The sequence below is a fragment of the Astyanax mexicanus genome, chromosome 10 (assembly GCF_023375975.1).
Source record: "Astyanax mexicanus isolate ESR-SI-001 chromosome 10, AstMex3_surface, whole genome shotgun sequence".
NCBI classification, from domain to species: domain Eukaryota; kingdom Metazoa; phylum Chordata; class Actinopteri; order Characiformes; family Acestrorhamphidae; genus Astyanax; species Astyanax mexicanus.
This window is the reverse complement of record NC_064417.1, coordinates 34,358,406-34,378,921: the sequence shown is the minus strand read 5'-3', so window position 1 is coordinate 34,378,921 and position 20,516 is coordinate 34,358,406.

Here is a 20,516-nt window from a genome sequence, read left to right as displayed (position 1 = left end):
AGCAATATTAATATTAATAGTTTTACATTTATTTATTTATTTTTTTAAAGGAAAGGTTTCTTTTTTAAGATTCAAAGTTGATTTGTCATTTGCACAGGACATCTCTGCACTAAAATTCTTATGGCGAGTCAAAGGTCATCTTTCTATGACACTGTTACACAAATATACAGTCATATATACTCTGAATATGCAGAAAATAAAGTACTAAAGTCTGGCCAAATATAAAATCCAGAGTTTGTTCTTATTAAAAGAAGATTTAACATTGTAGATTATTACTAAAGACATTTAAACTATGACAAAAAACATATGGAATTATTATTTAAAAAAAGTATTAAGCAAACCCGAATATGTTTATTACTTAAAAATCTTTAAATTAGCACCTTTTTCTTGGATGTCAGCTTAGCACATCTTGGCTGGATTTTCTCAATCAGCTTTATGGAGTAGAGTCACCTGGAATGGCTTTCAGTTAACTGTTTCTTAAATGAAGATTAATCAGTCTTCAATTTAAAGTCTATCTAAAAGATTATGTTTGAACTGGCACTCATCAGGATCACCCCAGGAAAGGAAGCCCAAGAGTTAGCTCTGTTACACAGGATAAATTTATCCGTGTTACCAGCCCCAGAAACCGCAAGGTAACAGCAACCCAGATAAGATCCACCTAAATGCTTCACAGAGTGTTTTGGTTTGTTAAAAAAACTTTTAATTTAACACATGATTCCAGGAATGTGCTGTATATTTATTAGAAAGATGTACACAGAACTAAGCATACTTAATGAAACATAAACTATACTAAAAATATATAAATATACAGAAGCAAATAACTGAATAAAACAAAATATACTAAATTTCCGCAAAATATATTAAAGGTCACCTTCCGTCGTTTTTTCTTTCATTTTAAAATGTCTAGTTGTGGTCTCTAGTATGAATGAATGACATGTGAGGAAAAAACAAGAAAAATCGGATTTTCGCGGAAGGTGACCTTTAAAATAAATAATACAATAATACACTAAATTAAATATACTAAAAAAACAAGCAATATACTAAACATACAGAAATTTACAGAACATTTACAGATCAATATTTATAATAAATAAACCAAATAAAACCAAAAAATATACTAAATACAAAAATATGCAAAACTAAATCGCTGTTGTCCAATGAAAAACAGGTATCTCTAATTTTTGTCCATTTTTAGGTTTCTCTGTTGTTTGAAGCCAGTCTATGGTCTATACATTGTGTAATTTATTTTTAAAGATTAGACTGATGAAAATGCTTTAAAATAACTTTTTAACTATTTTTATTTTTTATTTTTATTTTTTTACATTCACTTCACTTAGAAGTTTAGAGCATTTTTGCCTTCCCCTGTAAAGTGGCTATTTTGGAGATGTTTTTTTTTTCTTTTCACAGCAATAATATACACTGAATGACGCAATACATATAATAATATTGAGAAATATACAGTAATAACACTTAACTATAAAGTGTTTTTTTTTTATTAGTAGTTATGGATGCTATGGATGCTCAGAGTACTGCACTTCAACCCTGCGATTTCACAGTAAACTCATTTGCATATTGAGCTCGTCTGCAGTATTAGCCCTGCACAGGCTAATATCACGACAGAGATCAACAGATGATGTATCATACAGCTGTAATGCAGTGTGATTTATACGGCGGCGCAGGATGAGCGAGGAAGACGCTGGAATAATGATGCAGAATGAAGGATGGAGCTGAAGGAGGAGGAGTGGAGCTCTTCTGCTAATTATAGCTGATTGCCACTCGAGCACGACTGAAGATGCAGAAGAAGAAGCAGCAGCTTCTGCCAGATCCTCGTGGGTGGAGGAAGAGGTGAAGAGGGGATGGAGGGCAAACAGTGGGAATTTAACAGCTACTCAGCTTCCTGTCTCCAGTTCGCCCTAGATCATCACCTTAGATCATGAACACCCTCAATAAACACTCCTTTACACAAGCATGGTAGATATAAATCCATAAACACATCAATAAACACTCCTTTACACAAACATGGTAGATATAAGTCAATAAACACATTAATAAACACCCGTATACCCTAGAATACTAGATACTAATACATAAACACACTCAAAAACACTGCTATACAATGCAATAGGAGATATTATCTAATAAACATCTTCAATAAACACTCCCATACAATAGAATAGGAGATATTACTTAAACACAACCAATAATACAATAGAATATAGGATATTAGTCCATAGGCCCCCCAATTAACACTCCTATACAAGAGAATAGGAGATATAAGTCTATAAACACCACTTAATAAACACTCCTATACACCAGACTAAAAGATATTAGTCCATAAACACGCAAATTAACTCTCCTATACACTAAAATAGGAGATATTACTTAATAAATACCCTCAATAAACACTCCTATACACTAAAATAGGAGGTATTAGTCTATAAACAGCCCAATAAACACTCTATTCCCTAGAATAGAAGACATTAGTCCATAAACACCTTAATTAACACTCCTATACACTAGAATAGAAGACATTAGTCTATAACCCCCTAATAAACACTCTTATACACTAGAATAGAAGATATTAGTCTCTAAACCCACTAATAAACACTCTTATACACTAGAATAGAAGCTATTAGTCTACAAACCCCCTAATAAACACTCTTATACACTAGAATAAAAGATGTTACTAGGTAAAAACCATAATCAAACTCTCTTTTACACTAGAATAGGTGATACTTACATATAAACATCATGTATAAACTGTTTGATACACAAGCATAGGAGATATTAGTCTACAAACAACCTCAATAAGCCCTGCTATACACTAGAATATGAGATATTTGTCCATAAATACCCCTTAATAAATATTCATATACACTAGACTAGAAGATATTAGCCCATATACACCCAACTTAACATTCCTTTACACTAGAATATGCGATATTAGTATACAAACATCTCAATAAACACTTCTTTTCCCTAGAATAGAAGACATTAGTCCATAAACACCCCAATAAACACTCCTATGAACTAGAATACAAACTATTAGTCTATAAACACCTCAATAAACACTCATATACACTAGAATATGAGATGTTAGTCTATAAACACTCCTCAGTAAACACTACTATACAATATAATATGAGATATTAGTCTATAATCATCCCAATAAACACTTCTATTCCCTAGAATGAAGATTTTAGTCTATAAACACCCCAGTTTACAGTCCTATACACTAGAATTGGAGTTATTAGTCTAGAAACACCCCTCAATAAACACTACTATACACTAGACTAGAATATATTAGTCCATAAACAACCCAATTAACATCCCTATACACTAGAATAGGAGGCATTAGTCTATAAACACTCCTCAATTAACACCCCTATACACTAGAATAGGAGGCATTAGTCTATAAACACTCCTCAATTAACATCCCTATACAGTAGAATATGAGATATTGGTCTAGAAACACTCCTCAGTAAACACTCCTATACACTAGAATATAAGATATTAGTCCATAAATTGGATGGATTATGTTTGGGTCAGTTTGTTCTGGACCAGTTTGCTTTAGACCATTTTTTTAGTATTGTTATTTTTGCCTAGAATGCTTTTGTATGCTTTGGACCAGTATGCTTTGACCAGGTTTGCTTTGGATCAATATGCTTTGGCTTTTTGCTTTGGACCAGTATACTTTGGGCATGTATAGCTTTGGCTGGGGTGATGGAATCAGCCTGTTCTCAGCTTAACGAGTTGTCTTGAACTCTTGAAGGCACCTCCTTAAGGATCTGGGCAGTTTGACAGAAATTAAATGTGGCGCTCCGAGGCGATGGAGGCACTTGGTTTATGACGGACGGAGGAGAGCGCCGCTGTCACTCACTCTTCAGAGCCAAATGAATCTCCAGTGCCCACTCCAGGAAGCTCCAATGACCCCATTAGACACAACGGCCCGGCTCTGAGCGTCGGGCTCCTCGCGCTGTCTCTCTCCATTGTGTGATTGATTCTCTAATCAGACGCTGATTACGGCGTAGCCCTCCCGTGGAGAGCAATTAAACCTATAAAGAAAAGCACCTCCAATGAGAATCAATACGACTCTGCAGAACATAATGCGAGATGATGATGCTAGATGAGAATCTCCTTTCCATCAGCTATGATAAAATGATCCATTTGTCATCAGTTGTTAAGGCTAATCAGAATGGATTCTTGCTTAATACTCGCGATGCCACCTCCCATGTGGGTTTCAGCGGCGAGAGCCGTCACGAGAACGGAATTCTGCCGTTTCTTTATTCGCCAACCATCAAAAAGAATCACTCAGAAGTTCCTCAGTAATGATCACTGACCACACATCAAACAGCAGACTCAGCTTCAGGAAACTGATGCCAGCAGTGCTTATCAGTGTTTTGTAACTCCTCCTCAAACCTCAAACCACTCTGTTATGCTTTTATGAAGGTTCTCCACACAGTTCAGAGCCTAGACCCTCCCACAGGCTCTCAGCACCTCCTCAATTACTCATGAATTCTATGATATGGCATCTCGTTGGGCCACCTTACAATATTCCTTAATATAGATCACAGTGTTTAACTATTTAACCAGTCAAGATTTCAGAATGTAGAATCTACTGACCATTTTCTTCTATCGATCTAAATTATGCAATGGCTATTTATACAAAATTATGCTAACTCATGGAAAAATCTGGATGCTCGCATGTCTGTATGTTCAGTACTATATAGAAAATGTTATTTTAGATAGAAAGAGAAATACAATACACAGTTGCACTCTATGTTGGTCTCTTTCTCTCTCTCTCTCTCTCTCTCTCTCTCTCTCTCTCTGAGCTAAGTATTTAACTCTCTATCTCTCTTTCTGAGCTAAGTATTTAACTCTCTCTCTCTCTCTCTCTCTCTCTCTCTATTTATCTCTATTTCTCTTCCTGTCTCGTTATTTCTCCCTCTTGCTTGCTCTTACTTTCTCAATTTCTCTCTTCTTTTTGTAATTATATCTTCCTATATCTCTCTGTATCTCATTTCTCTATATCAATTTCATTTCTCTAAATCAATCTATCATAATCTCACATACTATCTGTTGCTCACAATTTCTCCTGATTGCTCACACTCATTCTCATTATCTCATTCTATCCTTACTCTCTCTTGCGCTTGATCTCTCACTTTCTCATTCTTCCTCACTCCCTCTCACACCTTTTATACTGTCTTCGTCCCTCTCTCTTGCTCTTGATCTCTCACTTTCTGTCTCTATCTCTATCATTCTTTGTAACTTGTTATCGCTCTGTCTCTCTTTGGGCCCTATTTTAGCGTTCTATAGTGCATCAGTCAATAGTCCATCACACGGATAAATTTAGGGCCTGTCGGTGTGTCTTTGGTACTTTGAGGGCACCTTGCACTACTCGAAACACGCAAAAGAAATGTTCTAATTTGTTTAAATAATCATGGGTGTGTTTTGGTTGTAACATGAAATAAACCAATCAGTGTGCCAGTTGCCATTCCCTTTAAGAACCAGGTGAGCTCTGACATGGGCGCGTTCGTATCTTAACATTGCAGTGCTTTTACGGTTCTCAGCAGAAAATACTGATGTGCGCGTTCATGCTGTGAAGGTACACGAGCAGCTCATTTAAGGGAACAGCAATGTTATTTTGTTCTTTATTCTGTTTATTGTTGAGTTAAAAGTCAGGTTTGCTCTCTGCAGTGCATCCATGTCTGACTGTTGCCAGGGTTTTAATCAGTCAGTGGCGCTGACTGATTAGTGTATTTTTCGCCGCTAAGATAGAAACACGCCGGAAATTTACCTGAACTTTACCTCACTTCCAGACCTCCACACATACCAGTGTGGTTTTAAGTATAAAAAAAAAATAAAATATCAAAAAATATAAATAAATAAATAGATAAAAATAGTCTTTTGATGGGTTGTAAGATGCACCTTGTGCTCACTTTCATTCTGTCTTGATCTCGTGTTTCCTCACCATCTCACTATTATTCCCTCTATCTCATGCTCTAAAAAAATCACTCTTGTGATTGGTGGAACCCACCCTGTGAACATGGTTCTATACAGAACCACAAACAGAGTTCTGTCATCTGTTGCTTGTTCCTATGCAGAACCCTCACAGCTGAGCTAATCGCTGCACTATAAGCAAGCCGTCATTGTGGTAAGTGTGTAACGAGTGTGTGTTAGCGGCCGCGTGGCTGCTGCCGGTTTCATTAGCGGTGCCGGTGGCAGCGTCGGTGGCGGTGGAGGCGGTCAGCTGTCTGCGGCTGTCGCGTGTGTCTGCCCGGTCCGGGGAATTGGGTGAAACGAGCGGGGTTTAGCAGGTGAGCCGAGGGCACGGGCCGGCGCCGCTCGGTGTGTGTGTTTACCGTGTTCCTCCTCATCGCCTCGCCGTACGCCTCTCCCCGGCGGCCGTGTCACTCTAATTAGGTGACAGACGGCGGCAAACAATATCCCTCATTACTGCTGACACGGGTGATGCACATAGCCACACACTCGTTCACTCACTCGCTCGCCCGCTCTCTCTCTCACACACACACTCTCACACACACCCAGACTTACATACAGTTTAACAACTGGGATTAGCGCACCGCAGCGGCTACACAATTACGCAATCAATCTTATTGACGTCACTTCAAACACATACCGAATGGCCGATATCTCTCTCTCTCTCTCTCTCTCTCTCTCCATCACTCTCACTTTCATTTTTCCCTCTGTATTTTTCTTTCCATGTTTTCTTCTTTTCTTTTGCGCTCTACCTTTCTCTCCTTCTTCCTCTAAATCACTCTATTTCTATCCATTTCTTTTTCTCATTCTTTTCTTTTTGTGTTCTCAGTCTATCTCAATCATTTCTTAATCTTTTACTTTCACTTACTCTCTCTCGTTTGTTCAATTCAATAATAAAGGTTTGTTCACTCTCTCTCACTCTCACTTGCTTGTTCTCTAACTCTCTCTTCCCCCCTTTCTTACTTGTTCGCACTCTCACTTGCTCTCTTTCTCTCTCTCTATCTCTCTCTCTTTCTCTCTTACTTGCTCTCTCTTTCTCTCTCTCTCTATCTCTCTCTCTCTTTCTCTCTTACTTGCTCTCTCTTGCTTGTTCACCCTCTCTCTTGCTCTCTCTCTCTATAGCCTGTTTACTCTCTCTTACTCTCTCTTGCTTGTTCACTCTCTCACTTGCTCTCGCTCTCGCCTGTTCACTCTCTCGCTTGCTCTCTCTGTATCTCTCTGTTTCTCTCTCACTTGCTCTCTCTCACTTGTTCACTCTCTCACTTGCTCTCTGTGTATCTCTCTTTGTTTCTCTCTCACTTGCTCTCTCTTGCCTGTTTATTCTCTCATTTGCTCTTTTGCTTGTTCACTCTCTCACTTGCTCTCTCTCTCTCTATCGCCTGTTCACTCTCTCTCACTAGGGCCTACTCTCTCTTGCTTGTTCACTCTCTCACTTGCTCTCTCTCTCTATCGCCTGTTCACACTCTCACTTGCTCTCTCTCACTTGTTCACTTTCTTGCTTGCTCTCTCTGTACCTCTTTCTCTCTCAATTGCTCTCTCTCACCTGTTTACTCTCTCATTTGCTCTGTTGCTTGTTTACTCTCTCTCTAATCTCCATTCCTCCCTTTATTTCACTTTATCTCTCAGTCTCCCTCTTTTCTCTCTTTCTTCTTTTCTTATTTTTTGGACCTCTTCCTATTTTTCCATCTTTGCACTTTTTTCTTGCTTTCACTTTTCTTTCTATATCTTTCCTCGCTTCTTTCTTCTCTCTCTTTTTCTAATACGGTCTTCTTTTTTTCTCATTCTTTTGATAGCACTCTCTACTTTTTGATGGATAAACATGCTCTGCACCAGTTTCACCCAGGAATAGTTTTTGCTCTTCCTCACTGCTGAACATAATAGGACGATGTATTGAGTTGATGTATTGAAAAAAAAAAAAACTCATTCAATCAGGTGTCTTCAAAACTGTGCTACATGTACACACACACACACACACACACACCCACAGACAGACAGTGCATGCAGATTGCTGCTTTTCAGGATGTTTACGTCTGAAATTGTCGCTGCACTAAAGCTATAAGTGCTTTTCTGAGTGAAGGACACTTCAGTGAAGCCCAGATGTTCAGATACTGCAGCCAATCATCTCCAGTAAAGGCTCGGGATTGCATCTGCACTTACACGCCAGCCGCCGCCTAATTAATGCGCCTCCATATTCACGCTCTCCAACCCGTCCCGACTGCTGAACAGATGAATAAACCGCTGCCGTCACGAGAAACGCAGAGCACTGTTTATTTTTACACCGCTTACAATCCGCCAGCTGCCCTCAGCGCCGTGTGAATGGACCGAAATCACTCAGAATAAATCGAGTTTCATTATAGTATCGTAACTTTAACACTGAATTACCCGCATTCTCCACCAATCTCATATTTCATACCACTCAACTCAACTCAAGTCATTAACCATATCTACAGCAGCATCTCCTCTCTGTATCGTTTACTCTTAAACCCACTGTTTCTGTTACTGCACCTTTATAACAGATTTTTAAATTAGCTCTATTCTTATTGGTTCTGACTTAGTGAAGTAAAACTGAGATCTGGAGTGTGAATTGTACATTGCTGAAGGCAGAATGGGTGGAGGTGAACTGTGGTAGGCAGAATGGGTGGAGGTAAACTGTGGTAGGCAGAATGGGTGGAGGTGAACTGTGGTAGGCAGAATGGGTGGAGGTGAACTGTGGTAGGCAGAATGGGTGGAGGTAAACTGTGGCAGGCAGAATGGGTGGAGGTAAACTGTGGTAGGCCGAATGGGTGGAGGTAAACTGTGGTATGCTTAAAAGATAGTTTTAAAATGTAATGTTGGTATCCAATTTAACTGATCCAGTTTCAGCAACCAACTTTAATCTGCCAATAGTATGACACAAGATCAAAATGAAGTAAACTTGTTTAAAAAAGTTTTTTATCTCCTAATATTCTTACAATAATGAAGAATAAAGAATAAAGAAATATTAGATTATTTGCTTGAATTAAAGATGGCCCCATTGACTAATACATCATGACATAGAAGGTCAGGGATGGTGATGGCCACATAAAATCTGCAGTGGAAAAATTAAAAAAGTACTTCCTATTGGATTGTGGTTGACTGAATGGGTGGGTTCTAAACTTTGAAAGGTCAAATAAGAAGTGGTATATTGGTAGGCTGGATGGGTGGGGCTAAACTGGAGTAGGCTTTAGAGTAGTATTGATACGTAATGTTGGTGATCAAATTAACAAATTAACCCAGTTAGTCTAAAACAGCATTTTTTAATAAGTTACTGTTTTGTAAAGACATTTTCGGGTACCCCTCCTGCAAAAAAAAAAAAAAAGTTTTTTTTGTGTGCTTTTCTTTTCTTTTTTCTTTTTTTACATTCACTTTCTTGCCATTATAAAAAGAAAAAAAAAACGTTAAAAACCTGTGAAAAGGGTTAGTTTGCTTTAAAAAACACACACACACATTGCATATCTTTATCAAAAAAATATATATTTATAAAAAAAAGCTTATAAAGCTATAAAAACCTGCAAGATTTTACAGTGTACTTTGGCTTATTTCAGATATCTGCCAATAGAATGATGACTTATATATACGGTAGAATAGAAATATAGTAAAGTAAAAATGTGTATCATTTATTTTGTTTGTTAATATTCCTAAAATGATGTCATCATAAGAAATGTTAGATAATTAGCCTGGACTAAAGATGATCCATTCATTGATATATCATTATGTCTGCAGTGTGAACAGGACTCTCGAGGGTGAACCTGCCGGTCAGGGATGTAAAGCTCAGTCTGGTCGTCCTGGACACACTCTAGGTGGACGTAAGCATGTCTGATGAAGTAAGAGCATGTGTGCGTGTGTGTGTGTGTGTGTGTGTGTGTGTGTGTGTGTGTGTGTGATGATTTGTGAAGGATGTAATTATGAAGCTTCTCACACAGATCTGTGGCCGTCGGGAGGTTAATGGAGGCAAATTGAAAGGAAGCAAAGGATCATGGTCATTAGTGTTTGTTTATAAGCGGCAGTGTGGAAGAAGTCACATGACGTCATGCACACACTTACACACACCACACACACTAATTTACACACACACACACACACACTCAAATAAACACACACACTAATACACACAAATACACACATTATTTGAAACACTGAGTCTGAAGGCTGTCAGAACACATTACACACTGCTCCGGACACGAGTGTGAAGGACGAGTGTAACACACACACACACACACACACACTTAACGCATGCTTTGTTCATAATAGACAACCTATCATCTTGTATCACAGTTGAAAGCACAAAACATTAAACCCTGAAATAGCCAGTCAGTACACAAAAGTTTCACACTTATATTATGGCAAGTCAACTTTGAAAGTATCTTTAATTGCAGTCGTAAAGACTATCAAAAACATTATGATGAATCTGGCTCTCATCAGGAGTGCCCGAGGAAAGGAAGAGCAAGAGTTTCCTCTGTTACACGGGATGTTTCCAGCCTCAGAACCCGGAAATTAACAGCACCCCAAATAGGAGGCACCTAAATGCTTCACAGAGTATTTTGGTTTGTTTAACACTTTTAAGTTACTACATGATTCCTTATGTGTTCCTTCGTAGTCTGGATGACTTTAGAATGTATTTAAAATGAAGGGGGGGAAACGAAAAACATCAAAATAGAAGGTTTGTCCAAACTTTTGACTTATATAACTTTTATATAACTTTTGACTATATATATATACCAAACCCACTCACTAGGACTTTCCTTATCACTGCAAGTCCCCAACCAACACAAGAAGGGTGAGGACCAGTGCATGCCTCCTCCTATATATCTGAATTCAGACTCTGCCTAGTTTCCAATTGTAGCCAATCAATGCAGCATCACAAGACAGACTAAGCACCAGATCCACAGTTCTAATATATCTGCTAACAGACACCTGTGCCTGGCAGCATTACAATTACAAGTGATGAGGGGTGAGACCTAGCCATCTACTGTACCCACCCAGAGAGAAACAGCATGACCAACTGTACTCTCTCTGACTCCAGCCGACTCAGGAGGACCAGAGATTGGTACCCTGGACTGCTCCCACCTCCTAAACAGCTTTCACACTCAATCAAACAAACCAAACTCATGGAACCAACACACCCAGGTCTGAAAAAAAGGCTAGTATGAAAATGCCCTAACTTAAGATACACAATAACTGAACAAACAAACTAAAGAACTATTTAAGCACTGTACTGTAGGCATTTAAAAGGTACAGTAATAATTATGTACTCATTACAAGTAGATTTCGGTACCTATTTTGTTAGCGTGCTTTTATTTTTTCTCACCTTGCATATTACGTACATACAGTAAATACTTAATGCATTAATATAATACTGTTTATTTTAATGTAGTAAAAAAATAACAAAAACTGTATTTTGCACTGATTATTTTTATAGATTATTTATATATATATATATATATATATATATATATATATATATATATTTTTTTTTTAGGGGGAGTAATAGTGAGTACATACACTTTTATTTTGCTGGGATAAAAGACTTGTGTACAAAGTCTGTAATCTCCACGGTTACGTAGAACCCAGTGGCTTTAAATGCGGTCAGATTATCAGATTATTAATATTATACAACAGATCCTTGCCTAATTCTGCAGACTGCTCAAATCTAAAGACAGACTGATGAAACAGCTACTATACATGCGCTGATTTTGATTCAAAATAAATATTGAAAATGTTTTTTTTATTTATTTATTTATTTTTTTTGTAATTTGGTCAAAAAGTGAAAACAAGATGAATGTATATACACTGTTTTTTTGCATGGAAGTGATAGTAAAAACTGCATGATTATTGCATGAGGAATTAATTCTGACTGGATTTATGAAGAACAGAGAATGTGATCAGATAATCACATGCAGATCTGACTGTAACAGCCTTACTGAAAAAAGAAGAGAGCCAGAAGGTAACATAGACATGGCTTCATCCTGAAACACTGGCTTCCATTCATTCCACCATCCACACGTTTTGTTGTTGACATGCAAAAACCTTTTGTCTCACTTTATTTTATCCCTTTATTTTTTTTTTTCTCCATAAGCGGAGTTATGTATATAACTTGGTTTTGGGAGATTGATCTACGCTCTTACTCCTCCCACTTTCTTCCCTATATAAACTGCCACTTCCTCTCTACCTGCATGTTGAACAACCTCGCACCCACCTCCTCCCCATCTTTCTGGGGGGCTTTAGCCTCACACTTTTCCAATGAAGCTGCCCCGAACTCCTGCTCAAATACTCTGAGTTGCCACCCCACCCCCTCTCTTCTTCTCTGTCCAGTCAAGGGCGTGGGACAATACTAGCAAATGTAAACCTGTCAGTTGTTTTTTTTACGTTGTATCAGAAATTTGTATGTATTTCTGGTTCTTGTGAGAAGACGGCCATTCAGCGGCTTGCAGCAATAAAACATGATGGTGGAATAAAAGAGCACTTCACCTTGTTTCTGGTGACATTAGCCTCGGCGGAGAAGAAAGGCGAGCGTTCCTCAGCACCACACCATCACACTCGTCCTTCCTCTCCTCGGTGTGAAAGGAAGAACGGCACAAAGGCAGGGCTCAAGGAATTCAAAGCATCCAAAAATGCCACATCGTCCACTAAAGGGCCTCCATTATGATGAAGGTCTGTTCTGCTTCCTGCTTGTCTGCGCACCCTTGCACTTCAGGTCAGGAGATCACCTGGTGTATTTACAGAAGATGACCGGATAACACAGTGTTTAGGTGGCGCGATGCAGATTACGACCCAGAAACACTCAAACCAGCACAGAACCAACACAAAGACCTCAATTACTGCAATAATAAAATAAAATTACACAGCACAGATTGCTGCAACTTTCAGCATGCAGTCTTAGATGTCTTAGATATGCATATTTTTTTGGACAGCAGTGGCTTTCTCCGTGGTGTCCTGCCATGAACTCCATTTATGTTTAATGTTTTCCTTATTGTAGATTTGTCAACAAAAGTGTTAGCCTGTTCCAGAGATTTCTGTAAGTCTTTAGCTGACACTCTAGGATTCTTCCTCCCCTCATTGATCATTCTGTGTGGTGCTCTTGCAGTCATCTTTACAGGATGACCATACCTAGGGAGAGTAGCAACAGTGCCGAACTTTCTCCATTTGTAGAGCGTCTGTCTTACCGTGAACACATGAACATCGAGGCTTTTAGAGATACTTTTAGAGAACCCTTTCCAGCTTCATGCAAATTCTTCAACAATTCTTGAATTCTATTGTTGTGACTTAGATGAAGAACGGAACACATTTAATGACCAATTTATGCAAAAATCCACACTTTTTCTTGCAACTGTATATATAAATTATTACAGCTATTATTTGAGTTGCTACAAGAGGGTGTTAAAAAAAGTGTTTCCCCTGCCTCCATATAAAAAGAAATAAGCCAATTTTGGGTAGTGTACCTCTTGGTGAGAGATTGTTGAAAATTCGTAAATGAGAAACCTGTACTACTACAGACTGGAACTGCATCATCTTTAGAGACAAATCCAGATTCTGTTTGAAATCCGCTTATTGGTTGGGTTTAAATATTAATGTTTTGTAATGAGCACTTCAATCCTGCTTTTCCTGTGGAGTGACCCATTGGCCCAACTGCTGGTGTGACGATCTAGGGGATCCTCACATATGACAGTCAGTTGGTCACCCTTAGTAGTGATACAAGGGACGTTAACACCTCAGTGCCATTTTTTTCAGGGATGTCAAGAAATGCTTATTTTTTTCTTTAGCACCATTGAATTTGGACGGGAAATGTCCTATTTTATTGGCAGTGCATTTCTACAGAGACTTGATGACAAACAGTGTGTGTGTGTGTGTGTGTGTGTGTGTGTGTGTGTGTGTCTGTGGTGTGTGTGTGTGTGTGTATCTTCAAATGTGTAAACATCTGTTTCAACAATAAATAAAGCATTCATTTAAAGAGGTGTCCTTGACATGTTTTGTTTAAACAAATAATGTAGCTTTAATTTAATCGAGAAAACATCCATAAGAATAAATATTCATTTTATATGAGTTTCCCCTGGTCAAGATGAGCTTTTTGCAATCACACTTTAGATTTTAAAACACACACACACACCCTACAAACACAAGACCAAAGAAATAAAAGGAAAACGGGAACGTTTTTAATGCTGAATGGTAATCGACTTGAACAGCGAGCCGCCCCGAGATTCCCACGCTCAACATCGAGCCCAATCTCGAACAGCGCCGGTCGCATCCTCCAGGCCATAATAATACAGTTAAAGATTATACACGACGCGCTGCAGGCCTGTACACACACAGACGCAGACACACACACACGCTCAAGCTAGCTAGTGGACAACATCAAACCGCTGGCCAGTGTCCAGGCCAAAGCTCCTTAGCATTCAGCAGGCCTCACAAATCAAATCTGAAAGCTCTTAGGCACCGGCCGCATGAATAAAACCACTTCTTTAAACCAAAAACAAGGACTTATGTCCCAGCAAATATGATTCTCTTTGATCTTTTCTTCTCTCATAATACTCTCCTCCACGGCATCATGTGAATCAAGCTCTATAATGCCTTTCTGATTGACTGAACATGCTCGAGCAGATGGGGGGACGTGCTCGGCTCGGTAAGAGTGTGTGTGTGCATGTGTGTGTGTGTGTGTGTGTGTATGTGAGTGTCTGGTGGCATACAGCCCCCCAGGCTGTATGTGTGACCTTAATGGCAGCAGCATATGCCATCAGTAATCTGATTTGAAGATGGGGCTGGAAGAGAGGGCGAGTGAGAGAGAGAGGCAGGGAGAGAGAGAGGCAGGGAGAGAGAGAGAGAGAGAGAGAAAGCAGCGAGCTGGGGGGCGAGAGAGTACTACTCCTTATCTCAGGGGACGTTTCAATGTAATATTCAGATTTAGGTCAGGCTGAAGTTTGAAGTGCTGTAAATATGATCTCAGGCTGAACTCAAGTGTTTTCAGAGCTTCTGGGAGAGAATGGGGGAAATGCGAATATTATATACTGTAGGATATGGAAATAAAATCACACAGAGAACCACAGACGCTCCTCCACTTTCCCATCATTCACCGCAAAATCCAACATTACAGTCTATGAAATACTGTTTACCCAATACACACTACCTTCATTCCCCTTCCCCTGACTGTTTACTCAAAAAAAAAAAAAACATTCAGAGGATATATAAAGAAATGTCTTCATTTTATGTGCATAAATTGTGTCATGATGAGCACAGAATTGCAGACACGTGCAGATACTGATAAAAATATGTGTTTATTATAAAACTAAACCGATGTAATACGTGGTTGATACAGAAAACAGTTAATCACCAGAAACCAGAGCAATGTAGACAAAACCATACCATAAACGAGAGACAGTCCAGAGTTCATACACGAGAGATCCAATGTCAGAGGTAATCCAAGAGGCAGTAGTGAAAACACAGTCCAGGTAATACACAAGCAATCCAATATCAGAGGCAAAGGCAATAATCGGCGTCGAGAAAACAAAGGCAAGGTCATACACGAGATAAACTGAGACAAGAGATATAGAACGCTTTGTAATGAGGAGAACCTACAATACGTGGCGTGGGTGTTTGTGTGGAGTGCTCTTTTATAGTGCCAGTAATCAGTATTCAGGACTTCCTGGAGGAAGCAGGTGAGGTGTCACATGATCAGGTGAGTGCGTGATGTCAGCGGGTGGTGCATTCTGGGTAATGTAGTTGTTGACCTGAGAACCTCCGTTAGAGCTGGGTGTGGAAGGGACAGAGGAGCTAACAGCACCAGACGTGACAAATTGACAAACACAATTTGCCTAAAATTATTACACACAAAAAAATATGATACTGTAGGTTGTTACACATATACAGCTCTGTAAATAAAAATTAAAAGACCATTTCAGTTTCTGAATCAGTTTCTCTGATTTTGCTATTTATAGGTATATGTTCAGGTAAAATGAACATTGTTGTCTTATTATATAAACTACAGACAACATTGCTCCCAAATTCCAATTAAAAATATTGTCATTTAGAGCTTTTATTTGCAGAAAATAAGAAATGGCTGAAATAACAAAAAAGATGAAGAGCTTTTAAAAAAACAAGCTCATATTCATATTTTTTCATAAAACCCTAGTTGGTGGAATAACCCTGGTTTTAATCACAGTTTTCTTTCATCTTGGTATGTTCTCCTCCACCAGTCTTACACACTGCTTTTGGATAACTTTAGGCCTCTCTTTGTGCAAAAATTCAAGCAGTTCAGCTTGGTCTGATGGCTTGTGATCATCCATCTTCCTCTTGATTATATTCCAGAGGTTTTCAATTTGGTAAAATCACTAAAACCCATAATTTCTAAGAGGCCTCTTATTTTTTTCCTGTATATAATAAGTGACTGTATTTACTAGTGCATCTCAGAAAATTAGATTTTCATTGAAAAGTTACTGTATTTCAGTAATTCAGTTGAAATGTGAAACTATATAGATGTATTACACATAGAGTAATCTATTTTGAGCGTTTATTTTTTTTATTGTTGATGATTATGGCTTGTAGCCAATGAAAACCCAAAAAATAGTGTTTTAAAATTTTAGAATATAATATAAGACCAATTGGTACTTTTGGCAGTGTGGGCTTTCAATGATATTCTATTTTTTTTAGATGCACTAGTACATCCACATTTTCTCCTTTACATCCAGATAACAGGCCCATGTGGTGCATGTTTGAATAGCTCAACTGGCAAAAAGTAATTTTGTCCAGAGATTCCATGTTGGGTCACTTATGGGACCAAGGGAGGTTAAATGTCAAGCCTCATCTGCGTTGTACCAGAGATGTTGTCAATGAGCAGACCACCCACTGGTTCAAATATGAATTGGAGCACTCATAGTGCTCAGCCTGGTGCTATTTTGTGTTGGAGCCCTGTCTTTCAAACAGCCAATCAGCTTGTTCATTGTGAAGATAGTGGAGAAAGATAAGGAAAGCAAGGAGATCTGCACAAGTGCAGCAGCCAGAAAAAGCTATGAAATCATGTTTTTGTGCATTATTTTTACAGATACTATATTTAATTAATGATAGAAACTGTAATCTGTGGTCACCCGATCCCCAGCTCTGATACATCAGCTAACAGATGCCTGTGCTGGTGAGCATCACAATAGTAGTGATGAGGATTGAGAGCGCCACCTACTGTGACCACCCAGAAAGAAACAGCTTCGAGTTTCGAGTAAGTACTTGATTTTAAAAATCCAAGATGGCTGCCCCACACATCAACAATAGTAAAGAAGTAGTATTGTACAGTTTATTATCACTTCCATCTGTTAGTGTCTCGTTATATTAGTACTACACACACAGTACTGTCCAACCTCTATCTGTGGACATGATTCCATGGATTTGGATGTTCAAAATACTGTATAATGGATTGTTATCAATTGCTATCATGCAAGTGCCAGGAGTCTGGATTGTGAGCAGTAGAATGTGTTTTGGTTGGATTTATCATAAAACACCACTAAATGAACAGAAAACCAGTTGTAAACTCCAAAACTTCAGCCAACATCTTTTTGGAAAGTTTTTTTTTTTAATATAAAATATATTGTTCTAGTCTATATGGCTGTTTACTGAGGTTGTTTATGTTCCAATATCACCTAAAGTAGTGTTTGTTGACTGTTTTGTATTATCTGAAGTTATGCCAAATATGTGGATATACGTAGATGTAATACGAGTGATGTCACAGCAGAAAATGACCAGGCGATTATGCTACAAACACAAAGCCGTGCAGAAAGCAGAACCTGAAAGGGGTTAATATTCTTGTATTTAAGTTAACACTAGGAAAACACATGGTTTAGACATAAAACTGGTCGTTTCCCACGTACTGCCCCTCCTCGATGGAAGGGCGGATTACTCCACGGCACAGAAACACAGTTAATCTGGAGAAAATCAAGCACATTAGATACTGCACTCAGCTGGCATCTGGCCACTGCCCGTAATGGTGCCCCCGTGGATTAAGTACAGCGAATTTAAGCTGATTTTTTTTTTTTTTTTTTTTTTTTTTTTAGCTGTAAGACTGAGCAACAGTAACTTAAGGCTGAAAAACAGCCGTCGGTGGTTAATCCAAAGAGGGAAACACAAAGACTATTTTTCTTTTCTTTTCAGCGAGAAAAAAAAAAGAAAAGAAAAGAACAGTTAGGCAAAGTGACAAGTGCAAATAATGTTGGTATTATTCGTTTAGCGCGCAATGGGAATAGCAATTAAGCAGCTTAATGTAGTGAAGGGAAACACAACGGCGCTCCGGCACTTCACTTCCTCCAAACGGCCTAAAAATACGACTTTTCTCACACTTTCGCTCGGCCCGACCCCGGCTAACCTGTCACGAACTCCTATTGGTGGCTCTACGCCAAGCTGGATAACCTTTTCAGCAGGATCAGGGGAGTTTAGCCTGACAGTGCGGAGCCGAGAACAGCCCTGAAACAAGCTACATCTTCACTCCAGCGTCACACCAATTTCCACCTGGGTATTGTAGTCTTAACAGCCTGACCTTCAGCGTCCAGAGGAGGACCTGACTCGGGTCAGAACACGCTTTGTTCCAGTTTAGGCCCTGAGAATCAGCTAAAACTGTCATTTCGCATGACTGTTCACATGTAAATTATGCAAGAAATTACAGAGTATGGCCAAAAGTATGTGGACATTTTTTTCTCCAGGGCTTCTTCTAAACTTTGGAAAGGTTATAGGTTCTTCAGGGGCAGCCTAACTTCTTGTGTGACCCTTCGGATCATCTTAACTATCCTGGTAGATAGATAAATTCTTATAAAAATAATTATATATAAATTATTTTTTTTATATATAACTTTATTTTGATTTTTTTCCCCTTTTCTTCTCAATTTACAAGGCCAATTACCCAACCCACTCATTAGGACTCCCCCTATCTCTAGTAATGGCCCAACAGCCACCGCTTTTTTGAGCTGCTGCTGATGCAGCATTGCTGAGTAGCATCACAGCGCACTCGGAGGAAAGCAGTGCAGCGATTCGGTTCCGATACATCAGCTCACAGACGCCTTTGTGCTGAGCGACATCACCCTTTTGAAGTGATGTGGGGAAAGACTGCCATCTACCAACCCAGAGAGAGCAAAGCCAATTGTGCTCTCTAAGGCCTTCGGTAGCCGATGGCAAGCTGCATGAACAGGATTGGAACTGGCAATCTCCTGATCATAGTGGAAGCGCTTAGCCCGCTGGACCACTCAGAGCCCTCTAGGGCAGTCTGTTATTGATAAAGTACGAAACAGTAAAACAAATAACTCAATATAGTGATGGGTGGTCTTGGTTAGGCAAGCTTCAGCCATAAACTTGGAACCAGTATATTTTTTTATGATGGTTTTAGTGTTATGGCTATCCAATGTAAGGTGTAACTGACAACCTCATCGTAATACCTCACCAGTACAGATTTGCAGATTCCAGTTTGTCCAGTATGGAAGTTTAGAGCTTAGAGCTTGAGTGGTTGGAGTTGCTGTATTATGTGACATGTGATGATGTTTATATGACTCAATCATGGCCCAATCCCATTTCACCCCTTGGCCCTACCACCACTTTGCTCTACACCTTAACTCTGTTGTGGCTGTTCACGCCTAGGGGTAGGATGTACCGATTCCTGATAGGCTGGAAGGGTAGGGAGAAATGTTTGGCAAAAAGAGATTTTTCAAAGGCACAACACAAATGGAGGGTTATGAGAAAACACTAACAAAATGGCATCACATGCGTTAAACATAACAATAATGACTGTATTACCATTGTTTCAATTTGCTATGGCCATTTTTGTTCATAACATGTATAAGTGTTGTAACAGCAGTTAATTAGGCCGTTGGATTTAAGGTAAAAAGAAAATAAGTTAGGTAGCAGGTAGCTAACTTCAGCTCCATAGCACTGAGAAATTATGGTGGATAATTGAAATCTTGGGAAGTGTTTCTTAACTATTTTCACTGTGCTACACCCAACTCATCACCCCCTTTTTAACTCATTTAGAAAAACAACTGATTGTCAGCATTGCCTCCCAATAACAATATAATAAAAATCACATGAAAGTTACTCAATCAATGTGATTGCTGGGCTGCATTGAAGCACAAATATGTTCCATATGTGGTTTAGTATGGGTTGCAAATCATCTTCTACAGTGAATTTGTCTCCGTATTTGTTTTTTACTAAAGAAAAAATTTCTTTATCTTTATTTGCATCATTATCTTCATACTCATGAATGAATCTGAACCAAGTTGAGTTAAAGAGTCAAATAGAGTGGTGAACGACTCAGACTGATTCAGTGAAAGCATGACTCTAGATAATACCCAAATCTAATTCTCCACACCCCAGGTTAAGTGCTCTACAGTATTATTTTTTTCCTCATAGTAAGTTCAATTGAACCATATAACAGCTTTACTTAAATATTATTAATTTATTGTTCGATGACATGTTCATCCATTGGCTAATCTTAAGAACTCATGATCTGTAATAAGTTGGAGACATTTAGTGGTTCTAGCTCATTG